The following is a 15,013-nucleotide window of genomic DNA, read 5'->3' as shown; positions in this document are numbered from 1 at the left end:
CCTCAGTCCAGGCAGGCGGTTCTGGATCTGGTCCCCCTAAGAGATCATAAAGGGGTCTTGCTATTGTTGAGAACCCAGGAATCCAGATACATCAGAATCCTGCAGCCCCCAGGAATTCTCATAGGTCTCTTTTTGTCTGGGGCTGTGGCAGGGAGATGATGACTTCCTTTCTCTCCGGCCCTAGTTCTCTCTTCCCTTGGGTGAGGAAGACACCAAGGTATCGGACCTGTTGTTGGCAGATTTGTGCCTTCTTCCATGAGGCTCGGTATCCCGAGTCTGACAGGAGCTGTAGGAGGGCCTTTGTGCCTTTTGTGCAGTCTTCTTGTGTGTAACTGGTGAGGAGGAGGTCATCCACATACTGGAGGAGGGTGCATCGTGTGGCCTCTCTTGGGAAGCTGGCGAGGTCCACGGCCAGTGCTTCCCCAAAGAGGGTTGGTGAGTTTTTAAACCCCTGTGGGAGGCGCGTCCAAGTCAGTTGCATCTGGCGCCCTGTATCAGGTTCAGACCAAAGGCAAATAGTGTCTGGCCCTGGGGAGCCAAGCAGAGGCAGAAGGCATCCTTCAAATCTAGGCAAGTGAACCATCTGGCCGACCCTGGGATTTGGCCGAGGAGGGTGTATGGATTCGGGATCACTGGGGGCAGAGAGATTGTCACCTTGTTGATGGCCCGCAGGTCTTGAACTTGTCGGTATCCCCCTCCTGGCTTCTTGACTGGCAGGAGTGGGGTATTCCAGGCCGACTGGCACTTGACTAGAATACCTGTTTCTTTGAGTTTGGTCAGATGTTCTTGGATGCCGGCCTTAGCTTCTTGTCAAAGGGGGTTTTCCCTTTGCCTCTGAGGTTGGGCTCCTGGGATCAGTTCAATAATGATAGGGACCCAATTCTGGGCTAGTCCAGGTGGGCTGTTTTCAGCCCATACTGAAGGGAAGGCAAGTCTGAACTCCAGCGGTCTGCTCAGTTGGGCGTGGGCACAGAAAAGCCTCCATTCTTCCCTTGGCGTGGTAATTGCTAGTATTAGAGACCCCGTCTCCTCTTGCCTTGGGTTCAATGAGAGGCTACTGTGTCCAGTGGGCTCAAAGGTTATCTGAGCCCTAAGCTTGGAAAGTATGTCTTGGCCCAGGAGAGGGATGGAGCAATCGGGCAGATAAAGGAATTTGTGTCAGACCCTGTGGCCCCCGAGTTCGCACTGGTGAGCCTGGCAAAAGGGCTGTTGTATCGCCCACATCCCGGTGCCCCAAGGATGGTCACAGTCCTTCTGCTGAAAGGTGCCACTGGGGAGGTGACAACAGAGTGCTCAGCCCCAGTATCAACCATAAAAGTCACTGGTTGGCCCCCCACTTTCATTTTGACCGTGGGTTCATGGGGGCCAAGGAAGAAAGAGCCTGGTCCCCCTCAGTCTGAGTCCATTCCCGCAAGGCCTATGAGGTCCTCCTCTTGGGGTTCTTCCTTGTAGTGGCTGGGCTTCTGAGCCTTTCCCCAGTTGGGACATTCGTTTTCCCAATGCCTTTTCTCTTTATAGTAGGCACATTGATCCCTTGCCAAGGGGGTTCTGGGCTTCCCCCCTTTCGGTGGTTGGGGTCTCCCCATCTTTGTGTTATCCTTTTCTTTCAGGGCGGCAGCAAGGAGGCTGACTTTCTTTTTCATCTTTTTGTCCACTTCCTGTTCGGCTGCGACCTCCCTGTTCATGTAGACCCTATTGGCAATCTCTATTAACTGGGTGATGTTCATCCCAACAAAACCCTCTAGATTCTGAATATTTTTTTCTGATGTCTGGGGTGGCCTGAGCCACGAAGGAGGTGTTTACCATCTGTTGCCTTTCCTGTGCCTTGGGGTCAAATGGAATGTATATCCTGTAGGCTTCACATAGTCTTTTGTAGTAGTCCCCTGGGGACTCCCCTGGTTGTTGAGTGACTGAAGATACCTTCGTCATGTTCATGGGTTTCTTAGCTCCTGTCCGGATTCTGCAGAGGAAGGCCTCCCGGTACCAGTGGATGTGGGCCTGTCCCTCAGTTGTGGTGAAGTCCCATGCTAGGCGCTCTTCGGGTGCAGCTGTATTAGCCCAGGAAGCAGGGTCAATGACTCACACTGGTGCGTGCTCTTCCAGGTACTGCCATGCACCTTTCATTATTCTCCTCCTTTCTTCTGTATTAAACAGGGTGCAGAGTAACTTTTGGCAGTCTTCCCAGGTTGGCCGATGAGTCTGGAAGAGGTCTGCCATGGCCTGTGGTTTCTCAGAGTAGGATGGGGTGTTATGTTTCCAGTTGAGGAGGTCGGTGGTGGAAAAGGGCTGATAATGGAATATCATGGAATAGCCGGATTGGACCGTCCCATCTTCATCGTGCCTCTTGGGCTCCCATGTCTCTCATACTGGCATTTGGAGGGCATTACACCTGGCCTGGGGCTCAGCCTGGCTGCTGGTCCTGGAGAAAGTGGATCTTTTGGGCCTGGGGGCGCTGGTGAAACCAATGGTGGCAAAGGGTCTGGAGCTGAAGGGCCAGGTGTAGGTGGTCTTGGGGGTATGTACGGTGGGGGCAGGGTTGGTTCATCCTTGGAATCTCCAGCTAGGATTTGTGGAGACTGGGGCTTTTGCTGATTTTCTTTAGGTCGCTTGGATGAGGTGATTAAGACTCTGGCCTGTCCCTGCCTATTGCAAGTGAATCGCACCCAGGAGGGGAGGTCCGAGCAATTCCTAACAAGGAGTCAATGTACAGAAACTGGTCAGGGTGTCCGGGTTCTCCTGTTACAACTCGCCATACTTGACAAATTGTTGGGACATCCAATGTCCCCTCTGAAGGCCACCCAACATCAAAGGTGGGCCATTCCAATTCACATAGGGTTCTCAACTTGCCGGGGTACATCCTGACTCCATAGTCTCCCAAAAACCCGTTCTTGAAATTTTTGATCATGATCTTTAGAACCATAGGTTACTCTGCCCTGACCCCATGGTGATGTCCCCGTGTGCGGTGGCGTAGAGATAGACAAAGGTGGGGTGCCTCTTGAGGTGAGAAGACCAACCAGATGCCCATCTGGCTGTGTTCCAAAGGAGCTTAGGTGAGGCTTAGCTGTAGCGGTCTCAGCGTTGTGACTTACCATCGGAAACTATTCCAATGCCTCCATAGACTGTATGCCGTTCACTACAAAATTGTCGACGGGCCCACTCAGACTCCGTAGGCTTCTGGGGACCTTAAGGGTGCCAGCCCGTGGAGTCACAGAATCAGTCCGCTTGAGCAAGCCAGGTTGGACTGCACATTCACACACATTCACACTCCAGAAGTTATTACCTTCCCTCCCTGGGAACCCCTACTTGTGAGACCTCTAAGAGGTCTCTGGGGGGTGATCAGGCTCCCCTTCTACCGCAATGGGGGTGGACCTGTCTGGGTCCTAGGGCCCCAGGCCTTACCAGAATCCAACGTCAGGACCAGGTCCTCGCCTGCCAAGTCTCCTCGATTTGGGCGGGAACAGCGGAACAGGGCTGGCCTGAGGCGATCAGGGCAGGAGACTGCTGAAAATTAGGCAGGGCGCGCCTTCTCCATTACGATCCCTCATTCCGTTCCGCCACCGCCCCGCCATTGCGCCAAACCGGTGGCAACAATGGGCCAGCATGGTTGGGTTTCCCGGTCAGGGAACCAAATGTTACAGAACCTGGACTGGATCGCCTGACAGAAGAACCAAGCAGCACACGCACCTGGAGATCTTGGAGAATAGGAGGTTTATTTAACGCAAGGGGGCTCAGAGGAGAGTGGTCTCCAAAAGTCTGAGCCCCAAGCACAAAGAGGGCAATTTATACACTTCTACTTCCGCATACTTGGCACTTTGGGGGCATTTGCGAAGCAGGGCAGGGAGGAGAACCCAGAAGAGCCCCGGGGCAAGGACTGGGACTCTTTCACTGGCTGGGTTGGCCATCTTAGGACACAGATTTTCCTTATCAGTAGCAGCTGTATTCTCATCATGAACAGGCCAGTTTCTAGTCATTTTCATTCAGAAATATTCCAAGAAACTTTCTGGCCCTTCAGTCCACTTTGACTAAACCAGTAAAAGAGAGCTAGGTTTATACACTGAGGTGAGGGATTCTCCAAGTTACAACCTACCCGCTGATCAATGTAGGTACCATGTTTGTCTCCAACACAAGTTTCTTGGATGCCGTTCACATCTTTTCAAGTACCAGCGATTCGTCAGCTGTTCACCAACCACATAATCTGCCTCATTTACGATGTTGGGATTGTCCTCTGTTCTATTTCTAGCACATAGTTCCAGTATTTTTCATTCTTTATTTTGCCATTCACTTGAACAATCTGTAGTATTTAAAATGACAAGACCATGTCTAGAATATTCATGTTGATATGATTTCTACGAGGCAGGCAATGTCTGAAGGAAAATTCTGGGCAGTCAGGAATAATCCTCCAAATCCCAAGAAGATGAGCAAGTCGGAGAGTATTTATCACTCCATCTGGAAGTGAACGAGGACTTCTGCCTACTGGTGTGTGACAGGTGGGGCCATTGGACAAAGGGGAAGCCCTCTGGAGTCATCCCTTCTTACCAACCCACGAACTCTGATGACATGACATGGTTTATAATCCTGACAACCGAGGAACTTGAGAAATCAGTAGAATGAAGGCAAATGAGAACAGGGATCCCTCCCTTCTCCACTTTGATCATCCTGTAAATATTTTTGTCTAATCTTCACATGCTGATTACTTTCTTTCTCTGCCCAGAGGACAAGAAGGCATTTTGTAACTTTAGATCTTGTTCATGGCAAATATCAAGTCTTCAGGAATTAATTTAGAATCTAATGACATATAGGGAAAAGGCTACCTTTTTCTCTTGATAATTCTTCTCAATAAATTCTTCTCAATAAATTGACTCATCTATCTGACAGCCTGCATTGTTCAGTACTTTATTGCCACATCATTCTTAGGATTTTTTTCCAACCAAAAAAAAAAAAAAAAAAGATTTTTTTTTCCAACCCATCAACATTTTTTTAATTAGTTTTAGATTTTCCTCAGGGCAGGAGATAGGTTGGTTTGCTTACTTTTGGGTTTTATTATTTTGTAAGACATTGCATGGTTCCAAAGTCAAAGTAAAATAAAAATGTTCAAAGAACATTAGTTCTCACTGCTGCTCCTCTTCCCTGCATCCTCCCTCTCCATATAGGCGAATATGCTCATTACTTCTTAGACTAACTGTCCATTGTTTCTTTCTGAAAATATAAGCAAGCAGACACACGTGTGTGCACACACATGCACGCACACATACACACACTGATTATATCGTAAATACTCTTCTGAACCCTGCTTTTTTCATTTAATAATACATCCTGGGATTACGCATAGCCATATATAAAGATATTCTGTACTCCATTTACAGCTGCACACACATCACCATGTGGATGTGTCATCCTTTATTCAACCAGTCCCATAATGACGGATATTTGGAGTGTTTCTTATATTTTACTATCACATATAATACGGCAATGCCCTGTGCAAACATCACTTTCTGGTTAATTTTCTGCCAGTTCTAACCAACCTACACATATAATTCATGTGATTTGCAATTTAGCCATCAGGTGATCCACACAAACCTAGTGGAACCATTTCCAAGTTCAAGGTGGAGATTTTTCATCAAGCTTCAGAGAGCCAATCCCACTTGAGAAAAACATAAAAAGTGAAACAAATACAGAAAAACAACTAAGACTTTGCATGATCTTCGTAATGGGAACATAAGCCCTATGAAAATGTGTTGTCCATAGCAGGCTGAACGGTTCACACACCTAATAAGCATTAAATAATAAGTATGACAAGACAAATGTTTAAAAAATTGTATTGTACTGTGATCCTTTATAATCCACCTCACAGCAATAATTGGGAATGCAAACTGTGATTTCTCTGATGTAATAAAAACTAGACTGAGGGAATATTGTTTAGGGAAAGTCCTGGTGATTTTCAGGACAGACTTTTAGTAAATCCATTTCATCATCTCATCTCGTTTTCACTCACTACCACGTAAAATAGCATTTCAAATAAAAGAACATGAACCTAAATGCTGCTGGCGGTTCCATGTTCAGTGTTACCAAAGAATAAAACTTTTGATTTAACTTGAGGCCTCAGATGTATTAAAGGGACTGAGATTTTTAAATGTTGAACTGCATCTAATAACTTACTTTTTAACGTGGTGGAAAACTCTGTGAGCTGTTCTTTTCACTCCACTTCCTGCTTCCTTTAATGTCACATGCTTTTCATCTAAAACAACTCATCCTTGTTAAATAACAACACACTATGCAAGCTGAAGATCAATGAAAAAAAAAACAAGCAAGGTAATTCTAGTCAGTTCATGGATGAGCCAATCTGCCTCATAATTTCTGTGCTTTCGTATACTGGAAAAGTCAGTTAGAGCGTGGGCTTTGGAATATCAGTGCCTGGGGTGATGTCAATCACAATTTGAGTGGCCTTTGGAAAGTTACTTAACATCTTGGTACCTAGGTTTCCTCATTTGTAAAATGGAAGTGATGGTTGGGGTGCCTGGGTGGTGCCGTCTGTTAAACATCTGACTTCGGTTCAGGTCATGGTCTCAGGGTTGTGAGATGGAGCCCCATGTTGGGCTCCGCACTTAGAGCAGAGTGTGCTGGAGATTCTCTGTCTCTCTCCCTCTCCCTCTGACCTTCCCACTCATTCTCTCTCTCTCTCTGTCTCATTCTCAAATAAATAAATCATTTGTTAAAAAAAAAAGGGAAAATAATGGTAGTGCCCATCTTACATGATTGTTGCGACAATTACACAAGCTATTTAAAGCATTTGCTCTTTGAACAGGTTAAGTGCTCCATAAATGTTTCGCTAATGTGAATTCTAAGTTATTATTATGCTTAGGCCCATCTAGGATGGGAAACTGGTGGACCCCACGATAAACTGGTTGGCTGACCAGGTTTCAGCATGGCCCAGTGGGAACAATGACCTTCCATAGTAATGCAAGTGTAAGGATGTCTAAAGACAAAGCCAGAATTTCCCCAGGAAATACTAAGAGAACTCAATAATGCATGGGGGGAAAAAAAGGTATTCCAGAATCTCCTAAATTCTTTAGCACACAAGATGGCCACAATTATTTTGAGCCAGGAAATCATTAGATAGTGGTTTTGAGTCACAGAGAAGTCACATGAAACCACTATAACAAATTAATTTTAAAACCTTCAGATTCAATATCCTTTGGTAACATTGTTTCTGGTATCTCCCTGCACACTCCCTTCCACAAACCTAATTTCATGTTTCTACAATGTATTTCAGCATCAATGCATATATGATGTTTATTCTATTTACATCAAAGCTCTGGTGATGCTCTATTTTTATTTCTTATTCTTCTTTTTTTGGACTTAAAGATCCATGAGGGTAAGAATATTTATTCTGTTCACCCCTATTTTCTTTGTTCCTATTACTGAGGAAATTGCTTAAAAAAATGATTTGACTTGACATAAACCAATTCAACTTTGGAGAATATTTGAGAAAGAAGGCATTAGAGTTATAAAATAATTAATATTTAAATATTTTTTGACAATATTTAGATACTAGGACCAATTTTATTTTGTGGCCTATCTGGGTTTGTGATGATAAAATTGTATCATCAGAATAATAGACAACATAATTAATTGCCAGCTCTTTGTGGCAAGAATATACCTACAAAAAATCTAAGGTTTCTAATCATTAATATGATTTCATAAAATGGAGGAATCAGAACTTTTTACATCAAATCTGTTGTCTGATAACTAAGGGGACTCCTCTTGTCCACCATGATTCTTGTAGTGATATTAAAATACATAATTCATGTTGAGCCCATGTGATTGACATATTATATCATCTTCAGAGTAAAAGAGGGAATTCTAGAAAGGTCAAATAAGCTGCAAAAAAAATCATCTGCAAATAACTAGAATTATATAGAATTCTCTGATATTAACCAGTTTTGACACAAAATTGTAGTTTAAAATAATGTTAGATAATGTGTCTTTTCTTGAAGCAGCCCCACTTTTAATGAAAAATAGGCTGCGACAACAAGCCCCACAAAGAGTTGATGTAATAGGTATTACATGAGACTTTTCCTGTCTTAGAAGTGCCGCTGAAGAAAACGTATCAAGTTCATATATAATCTTACGAAGAGAACTAGACATAGCTGTCAGATTTTCTTAAAAAGAGAAGAACATTACATAATCTATGCCCAATCTCTAGGGTAGGTGCCATTCACTCCATTAGAAAGGGATCTGAAGTGAGGAAAAGAATGATCAGATTAGTAGTGCAGAAGCAGAGTGCTGAGCTCTCGTCTTTCTTTCTTTCCAGTGGGAGCTGTCCCTATGAAAAAGCCCAGAGCTAGGAAGTCAAAGTGTTTACTCTTGATTGTCAGGGTCAAGATGAAGCAGGCACTGAATATGTTTGAGATGATGATGATTTCCCTAAGCAGCTGGAGTTATGTCTTTCCCAACTCCTCTGCTGATGATTCTGAACAGCCAGGATGGCAGGTGTCTTCAGCTTCTGAGAGGAGAGATGAGAAAATAGGAAATTACAGGGCACTTTTATCTTCAAGGTAATGGGAAAAGGTCCCTTTCTACCAAAATAGTTCCCCCCAAACCATTTTGGAGTTCAATTCTGTAAGATTTGGAGAAACAATATGCAACTGTCCTAGTGAAATTTTCTGAATGTCAGATGTGTCTCCCTTTCTTAATAACTGAGAGACAGAAATTTTTATAAGGAAGGATCATACTGAAGTACAGACCAGCTCAAGAGGACAATCATGAGACAAAGTGAGGGTCCCGGGCACTAAAGGGCCAAGCAAAGAGAGGCCCGTGGGAGGTATCCACTACAAGCCAGGCAAGATGTTTCTAATTTTGCCTCATCTTGGATTTCCTTCTCTTTTTCCCAAGGCTGGAATGGAAGTGTCCATCCACAGGTTTAAGTAGTTACTCTGTTTTCCTTCTAGGTCCTTACCTGCCCTAGGCAGCAAGGAGGTAAAAACTGGAGTCCACATAGCTTTCATGCTGTCAAACTTTTAACCTATACCTATAAGGAGCCTTGTGGGTGAAGCTAAACCTGTTGTCTCCAGATGTGTGGGAGAAATTTTACCGCTGGAATTTATAAAAAGCTCCCTGGCCTTAACAGTTTGCTACTAACAACATCTGAGGCTGACTTAGAGCATGCAGAAGTCTACACACAGAGACACGGGCATAGAGCGGGAGGTCCTGCGTGACTTCCCACTAGCCCTCGATGAAAAGTGCTGTTTCTTTCTGATGTCCTCCATCCGCAGCTCCTATCCTTGGTGACAGAACAGCTTTTACTTTGTATACCTCATGGCCTTCCTGTTGCCTATACTAAGCCTAGGATAATCTTGTTTTCTGACACTCTTTTCCCTGTGTCTTGCATTCAGGAGGACTGCTGTGCTGCGAGGGTGTCAGTGTGGCCTCAAGCCTCAAACCTGGACAGACACGGGGCGCCTGGGTGGCTCAGTCGTTAAGCGTCTGCCTTCGGCTCAGGCCATGATTCTGGGGTCCTGGGATCAATTCCACGCTGGGCTCCCTGCTTAGCAGGGAGTCTGCTTTTCCCTCTGCCCCTCCCCTTGCTCATGCTCACTCTCTCTCTCTCAAATAAATAGTAAAATCTTTAAAAAATTTCCTCAGGTATTCCCTTCTGAAGAATAAAGACATAAAGAATATAAATACAAATAAAGAATAAAGAATGAAGATAAAGGAAAACACATGGTGTTTTAATGAGGGAAGGAGAAAAATGTGTTAATGGCAAAAAAATTTGCTTATGATTGATCGAGGTATTTTATTAGCACTTAATCTTAAATATAGAACTCATGGTTGATGCTCTTTGGGAATTTAATTAAAAAGGTACCGATTCATGCACTCTGGGGAGTTCTTAATCTAGTTGAGAGGCAAGTTTTAGATAGAAGCAATTCCCAGAAATACACTCAAATCACAAAAAAGTCAAGTCAGTGCTTATGCACTGCTGAAAATGAAACAGGGTCAGAAATATTAAATCAAGGAAAACTTCCTGGAAAAGGTAAACTTCACGTGTCTCCAGCAAAGAATGGCAGAAGTGTGTTGGACACAATTTCAAAGTGGAGGGGAACTTGTGAGTGCAGAAACTGTGACTTTCATCGTCTCTTGCTGTCCTGCAGACATTCCCTCCGTGCCCATGTGTATGCACAGACCACTCCCTGGCTTTGGGGAGGAGCATAGGGAAGGTGCAATCATTTTCCTCTTTCCTCCTCTGAGAACATTAGGACTCTGTATTCAGAGAACTGGAGATGATTATTACTTAACATGTACCATCTCTCAAGTTCTGCATTTGTTTTTCATCTGGCCTTAGGAAGATGGTGCCTTGTCCATTAAAGCAAGTCTACTGGAAGGACTGGAGGCGTTGGGTTAGGGAGAGGCTGCAGGGTGGCAGGATAGAATACACTGCACATTTTACCTCCTGCCTGTGCACGGTCATCAACCGGCAAGCCTATGACCGTGTACGGAACGGGCAATTAAAACAACATGCTTTTCCTGAAAATCAAAGCCAACAGTTAAGTGACTATTAAAGTGAATATTAACATACCACCCTTTGAAAAATGGAGAAAATAAACTAAGTAAAAGAATTAGATTATCTCAACTCCCTTCCCACAAGTTTAAAAAAAAATCTTGTTAGAACACTGTGTTTTAAACTGTAATAGGCATGAATATCAGATGAGAGTGACTCTTTGTCTCAGGACACAGAGGGCAGCCCCTTGTTATCACTCGCATGCTAACAAAAGAAGACTTTTCACCTCCATCATGATGAGAACCCAGAGGTAAGACACCACAGCTCCTAGTTCAGTAATGTACCCTTTGGATTAACTTAATAATCAACTCGGGGCGCCTGGGTGGCTCAGTCGTTAAGCGTCTGCCTTTGGCTCAGGTCATGATCCCAGGGTCCTGGGATCGAGCCCCGCATCGGGCTCCCTCCTCCGTGGGAAGCCTGCTTCTCCCTCTCCCACTCCCCCTGTTCCCTCTCTCGCTGTGTCTCTCTGTCTCTGTCAAATAAATAAAATCTTTAAAAAAAAAAAATAAAAAATAACTTAATAATCAACTCACATAAATTTAATCTTGCAGAAAGCCAAATACTCTTACTATTAAAATTCAATTTTGCTTGCTTCTTTTTCATTTCAATTGAATTTACTTTTAGAGTTTTTATCCTCAAAAGTCTCTGTAGGGAAGTTGTTTTGATCATATTGTATTATATACTGTGACTGCAAATACAGCAATATGAACATAGACGTAATGTATCATCATGTAATGACACATTATTTAAATTCCAAGGAGTCCCAAAGCCATATCCCCTCACAGTGGCAGATCAGAGTTGACCCAAAGTGTGGTGGACAATACTGAAGAATTGGTCAGATGTTTACCTGCTATCCTGATAGAACCTCACTAGTTAAATTAATCCCACTGGTGAGATGGTATCACAATGCTCTACAGAGAAAATTTCTGAGTGTCAGATATCTGTTAAAATTTGCAGTCATGTTTCCAAGCATATAAACTTAAATTTGCTTTTGCTTAGGTTTTGATGATGTACATACTCAGATGAGACTTTTTAAAAATCTCACCATATGATACAATCATTTCAAGCTAGGATTCAATTTATTTACTTTTTTATTAAGGATGTTTGCATCTATGTTCATGAAGAGTACTGGTCTTTTTCTTGTGAAGTTTTAATCAGGTGTTGAGATCAGTACACTGGCTTCATGAATTGGTCAATATTCCCTTTTCCTCTGTTTTCTCTAAGAGTTCATGTAGGATGGGTACTGTTTTCTCCAAACGCGTTTGATAGAATTCACTAGTGAAGTTTTCGTGGTGTGAAGTTTCACTGTGGAAATGTCTTTATTAATGAATTCAATGTATTTAAAAGGGTAGGGTTCATCTGATATCCCATTTCTTCCTGCCACAATTTTGGTCATTTTTGTCTTTCAAAGAATTTGTCCATTTCCTTGAAGTTGTCAAATTTGTTGACACAAAGTTGTTTATAATATTCCTGTTCTCCTTCCCTAGAATGGGTATTATCTACTGCTGCGCAGACAAACACTTAACAGCTTAAAACAAATATTTAGAAATCTCACACAGGTTCCTGGGTTCTGGGTCAGGAATTCCAAAGTGTGGTAGCTGGGGGGCCCTGGCTCAGAGTCTCTCACGAAGTTGCATGCAGCCAGATGCTGACAGAGCCTGGACCCATTGAAAGGGTTGACTGGAAACGCAGGATTTGCCTTCAGGGGACTCACACCGGAGTTTGACAGATTAGCTCTGGTTGTTGGCAGGAGTTCCTTGTCATGTGAACCTTGCCGTCTTCTCTGTGGTCACAACATGACCGCTGGCTGCTCCCGGAGTGAGGGATCCAATGACAAACAAGGTGGAAGACACAATGTTTTCGAGGCCTGGCCTTGGGAGTCACACTTGGTAAGTTCCACCATTATTCTTTTGGTCATGCATGTTAGCTCTGTTAATGTAAAATTCCTACCCAGAAGTAGGACCCCAGGAGGTGGGGATGGTTGGGGCCAGCTCAGAGGCTGGCTGATAAAGATCTGTTACTCAAGATGCATCATTCCCGGTATTTGTAATTTGTGCCCTCATATTCTTTTTATTTTTTTTTTCCTTCATTGGTCTAGCTAAAGGTTTCTTTAATTTTATTGATATTTTCAAAGAACCACTTTTTGGCTCTAAGTTTCTTGATTATTCATCTGTTTTCTATTTCACTGATTCCTGTTCTTTATTTTCTTCCTTTCACTTCCTTTGTATTTACTCTCCTCTATCTCACTTTTTAAGGTGAAAGTTTTTCCATCACTGATTTCAGGATTTTCTTCTTTTCAAATAGACAAATTTAAAACTCTAAATTTCCTGGGGTGCTTGGGTAGCTCAGTCAGTTGATCATCTGACTTTATTTTTTTTTTAAGATTTTATTTATTTATTTGACAGAGAGAGAGAGAGAAAGAGAGCACAAGCAGTGGGAACTGCAGAGGGAGAGGGAGAAGCAGGCCCCCCACTGAGCGGGAAGATCCATGCAGGGCTCGATCCCAGGACCCTGGGATCATGACCTGAGCCGAAGGCAGACGCTTAACCCACTGAGCCACTCAGGGACCGCAAGTACCTGACTCTTGGTTTAGGCTCAGGTCATGATCTCAGTGTCATGAGATCGAGCACCGCATTGGGCTCCACAAGCTCAGCAGGGAGTCTGCTTGAAATTCTCTCCCTTTCCCTCTCTCTCTGCCCCTCCCCCTCCCCTCACATGCTCCCTCTCTCTATAAAATAAATAAATGAGTCTTAAAAAAAAATCTCTACATTTCCTCTTAAGCACTATTTTAGCTATAGCCCCCAAATTTTGTCACACTGTGCCTTTCATTCACCTCAAAATATTTTCTGATTTGCCTTGTGATTACTTCTTCAAGCCATTTACTATTGAGAAACATGTCACCTAATTTGCAAGTATTTGAGGATTTTACTAATGTCTTTCTATTACTTATTTCTAATTAATTTCACTGTGCTCAGAGAACGTATTCTGTAATATTTAAGCTTTTTAATTTTATGGAGACTTGGTTTATGGAGAATTTACCATGTGCACCTGAAAAGAATGAGTTCTGCTATTGTTGAGTGAGTTGCTCTAGAAATATCAATTATGTCAAGTTGGTTGATTATTTTAAGCATTCTATATTCTTATTGATTCTTTTGTCTACTTGTTCTGTGATTTACTGAAAGGATTGCTAAAATCTCTAGTTATGATTTTTTATTTTCTATTTTATTTATGTGTTTTGAAGCTCTGTTTTTAGGAGCATACCCATTTAGGTTTGGTACTCCCTCTTAATGAACTCACCCCTTGATCATCATGAAATGTCCCTCTTTATATCCAGTGATATTGCTTGTCCTGAAGTCTACTAATGCAGCCACTCCCCACTCCTGCTTCTTCACGAATAATATTTGCCTGCTGTATCTTTTTCTACCCTTTTTTTTATGGTAACCCATCTATTTCTTCATATCAAAGTAGGTTTCTTTGAACAGAAAATAGAGTTTTTCCCCCCAGTCTGACAACTTTTGTATTTTATTTCATTAGTACCATGTCTTGGTTAAAGAGGGATAGAGAAGGGCCAGACCCAAAAAGGCAGATCAGGCCCAAGGGATTTAAGGGCAGGCTGATGGTCTGCTCAGAGGAGTCAAGGAGGTCAGGACCTTGCAATAGCCCAGGAGGGGCTCAGTGTGTGATTTCGGACATGGGGCCACGAGTAGCCCTGCAGGTGGAGATGGCCAGCAGTCTCCTTGAAGCAACTTCTGCCTGATCGCCCTAGACCAGAGAGCTGCAACATTTTCTGTAAAGGGTCAGATGGTAAATATTTTAGATTTAAGGGGCTGGATTTGGCCCATTGAACCTAGTTTGCTGATCCCTGCCCTAGATTATTCTCTGGTCCTGGTCTGGTTTTGGGGCTTTCATGTCCATTTCATTTCTTCTCCACCATAAAAGATACTCATTAGTTACTTGTCCCATTCGTATGCTGCATATATGTGAGGTCTTCCCTCCATTCTCTTTGGCCTCACCATGCTTTTCCTCCCTGCCCGTGTGTTGCTGCTGGTGCGGTGAGAGCCAGTGGACCCCCCCACGCCTCCCTCAGCCTGGGCTTTCCAATAGGCACAATGCTGTGGTCTGTTTCTATGATTCTCTCATTCCAGGCTGCCGGTGGCTGCTCCATCTCATCCAAACAAGTTCAATCCAGACTAAACCACAGCATCTCAGGAACATGAGGGAAGAGCAAGGAAAACAAAATGGATGTGATTCCTGGATGTTCTGGCGAAGTAACAACAGCCCAACTCCAAATCAGCTTTTAAGCATAGTATTTAGACCATTTAAATTTAATTCATTTTCCCTGCGGTTGGACTTAAGTCTACCATCTTGCTATTTTATTTGTATTCTGTTTGTCATGATTTTTGTTTGTTTCTTTTTATTCCCCTGCCTTTCTTTCTTTCTTCTTTTTTTTTTTTTTTT

Source organism: Callorhinus ursinus, unplaced genomic scaffold, assembly GCF_003265705.2.
Source record: "Callorhinus ursinus isolate GAN/ISIS: 27379988/994484 unplaced genomic scaffold, GSC_fseal_2.0 scaffold17, whole genome shotgun sequence".
Taxonomy (NCBI): domain Eukaryota; kingdom Metazoa; phylum Chordata; class Mammalia; order Carnivora; family Otariidae; genus Callorhinus; species Callorhinus ursinus.
Note: the sequence above shows the minus strand (reverse complement) of the source record.